Below are 2,815 nucleotides of genomic sequence, written 5' to 3'. Positions count from 1 at the left end.
CCTTCCACTTGCTATGTGTAAATATCATGGAGCCGACCCACTACAGCAGAGTACTTTTCCTGTTACTTTAGCTTGTGCGCCTTACATAGACAACCCCTTAAAACTCAAGTTTCTGAGGACAGGGATGGTTTCTGACGGAACCAAAAGTAGTTTTGTGGTCCCCTGGTTCACCCCTGTCGATTCGACTACTTTTCCGTCGAAATTCGGACCCACCCATTTTCGCTAAAAACACAAAGGCTTTAGCCTTTGTAAATTTGGCCAAAAATGAAAAATTTTAAAATCGCTGGAAATGGTTGGGATTGGTCCGACAGCATCCTCTTTCAATAGCTCCGCCGAAATTTCACGCCGCCGGGCCATTTTAAGTGAGTTATGCCTGCCCGCAGTTCAAAAGACCACCCCTTAAAACTCAAGTTTCTGAGGACAGGGGTGGTTTCTGACGGAACCAAAAGTAGTTTTGTGGTCCCCTGGTTCACCCCTGTCGATTCGACTACTTTTCCGTCGAAATCCGGACCCACCCATTTTCGCTAAAAACACAAAGGCTATAGCCTTTGTAAATTTGGCCAAAAATGAAAAACAATTAAAATCGCTGGAAATGGTTGGGATTGGTCTAGGAGAGTCGCCTTTGACCACCTCTGTCGAAATTGCGTGCTTTCTGCTTCTCTTGCATCGTGTTTCTTTAACTATAAAATTGCGTCTTTGGTTCGTTGCAGGAAGATCGGCCTGGAGGTGCACCTATCCTGGACATCAGCAAAGCAGCTTGTGTGTCACCTGCTGTATGCTGAGTTGGCGTCGCAGCACACAGCAGGAGGAATCGCTCCTTTTTCTCATGATCGCAGGAATGAATCTGGTAAGTTTTGACTTTCAATGTGATGTTTACATAAAATACCAGTACATTTATGGTAGTCATGTCTGGTAAAAGTTTATTTTGGTATTGTTTCTATTTTGGGGTTGCTTGTCATTTCTTTACTGCTTATTCTCATTCCATATACATGGCTTATTACTTGAGCCTAAAATATATAGTCCCGTTTTAATTTTTGTGCGGAAATGGAGGCAAATCATTAGTAATCAATCACTGACAGTAATGCTGCTATTTATTTCATTTGTATGGTACAGTCGTAGCAAAATAGGAAGTGATGCTGCTTCTTGTCCAAAGGGATGTGCCTGGACTTGATGCTGACCACCTGTAACATAGAAAGTTCATTCGATGAGCTGGCGTCACAGTGCTACAGATGGACCAGAAAATGTTTGAGTTGAACTCTGAGATAATTAGAATTTAATTAGATTTTTTCATTATTTTTCAGGTGTTCAGATTCACCTCAAGTCACCAGCAACCAGCAGAAAGAAGCCGGCTACTAGAGGAAGACTTACTCTTATAATGTAAATGATTTGAAATAATAAAGAATTTAAAAAATGACTACTTCTGACATTTTACTTGATTTCATACACAGTTAGCTAGAAGCTGTGGTAACTGTGCATGTAGTAGCAGACTGCCACCACTACAGCAGTGACGTCACGGGCATCTCGGATGAAGCTGTCACGGAGCCGTAGAGGCAGCAGTAGATTTACTACTACTACCCCCACTGCCCCCACAGCAGCGCCCAAGACGCCCGTGACGTCACGGCGGTAGCGGCGGCACCCCGCTATTACCTCCACAGCAGCCGCAGCCGGGAGGAAGGGGGGGGGGGAGGTTTTTTGGACGGCTTAGGGCGACACGTCCAGCCCCCTCATTGACGCAGTGAGGTCACGCGTTGCACGTATTGTCCCCATGCAAGGGGTCCGCTGACTCCACAGCGTTGAGCGGAACGGCTCCGCTAGACCCCTCCACAATGTGGGTGGTGAATGAATTTACAGGGGGGTAACAAAAAATTACTGGCCCAACGGTTAACACTGTGACGCCAACTCAACTTATATCTGATGATTCCATGGGCTGCACGGCTGATGTCCAGGACAGAAACACCTCCAGGCCGATCTTCCTGCAACAACCCAAAGAGGCAGTTTTAGTCGAAGAAACAGGATGTAAAAGAGCCAGGAAACACGCAATTTCGACAGAGAAGGTCAAAGGCGACTCTCCTAGACCAATTCCATTCATTTCCAGCGATTTTTATTTTTTTCATTTTTGGCAAAATATACAAAGGCTATAGCCTTTGTGTTTTTAGCGAAAATTGATGGGTCCGGATTTCGACGGAAAAGAAGTCGAATCGACAGGGGAGGACCAGGGTACCACAAAACTTCTTTTGGTTCCGTCAAAAACCAATCCTGTCCAGAGAAATTTGAGTTTTAAGGGATGGTCTTTTGAATCTGGCGGGCGAGCCGGTCCAAGAAAAACAGGCGTAACTCACTTAAAATGGCCCGGCGGCGTGAAATTTCGGCGGAGATATTGAAAGAGGATGCTGTCGGACCAATCCCAACCATTTCCAGCGACTTTAAAATTTTTCATTTTTGGCCAAATTTACAAAGGCTATAAGCCTTTGTGTTTTAAGCGAAAATGGGTGGGTCCGGATTTCGACGGAAAAGTAGTCGAATCGACAGGGGTAAACCAGGGGACCACAAAACTACTTTTGGTTCCGTCAGAAAACCCCTGTCCTCAGAAACTTGAGTTTTAAGGGGTGGTCTTTTGAACTGCGCGCAGGCATAACTCACTTAAAATGGCCCGGCGGCGTGAAATTTCGGCGGAGATATTGAAAGATGATGCTGTCGGACCAATCCCAACCATTTCCAGCGATTTTTATTTTTTTCATTTTTGGCAAAATATACAAAGGCTATAGCCTTTGTGTTTTTTGCGAAAATTGATGGGTCCGGATTTCGACGGAAAAGT

General features: G+C 45.0%; 2 long non-coding RNA genes across 3 annotated transcripts in view; one reads left to right on the top strand and one right to left on the bottom strand.

Annotated features, from left to right (window-relative positions):
* Positions 1-6: 6 nt before the first annotated feature.
* On the top strand, positions 7-1,417 carry LOC127748797 (uncharacterized). Its single transcript, XR_008010784.1, has 2 exons — positions 7-847; positions 1,302-1,417. It is a non-coding gene; the product is annotated as an uncharacterized LOC127748797 (long non-coding RNA).
* The window catches only part of LOC127748798 (uncharacterized), a 3,498-nt gene continuing 1,758 nt past the window's right edge, over positions 1,076-2,815 (bottom strand). The window contains exons 2-3 of one of the 2 annotated variants that reach the window (XR_008010786.1): positions 1,316-1,973; positions 1,076-1,181 (exon numbers count right to left, since the gene is read on the bottom strand). This is a non-coding gene — a long non-coding RNA (uncharacterized LOC127748798). Of the gene's footprint in view, positions 1,182-1,315; positions 1,974-2,815 lie in introns of those variants that run through there. The other variant, XR_008010785.1, reaches the window with a different exon arrangement.

Source organism: Frankliniella occidentalis, unplaced genomic scaffold (genome assembly GCF_000697945.3).
Source record: "Frankliniella occidentalis isolate FOCC.00 unplaced genomic scaffold, Focc_3.1 Scaffold13, whole genome shotgun sequence".
Classification (NCBI taxonomy): domain Eukaryota; kingdom Metazoa; phylum Arthropoda; class Insecta; order Thysanoptera; family Thripidae; genus Frankliniella; species Frankliniella occidentalis.
The sequence above is the reverse complement of the archived record's forward strand: the minus strand, read 5'-3'. Positions and strand labels throughout refer to the sequence as shown.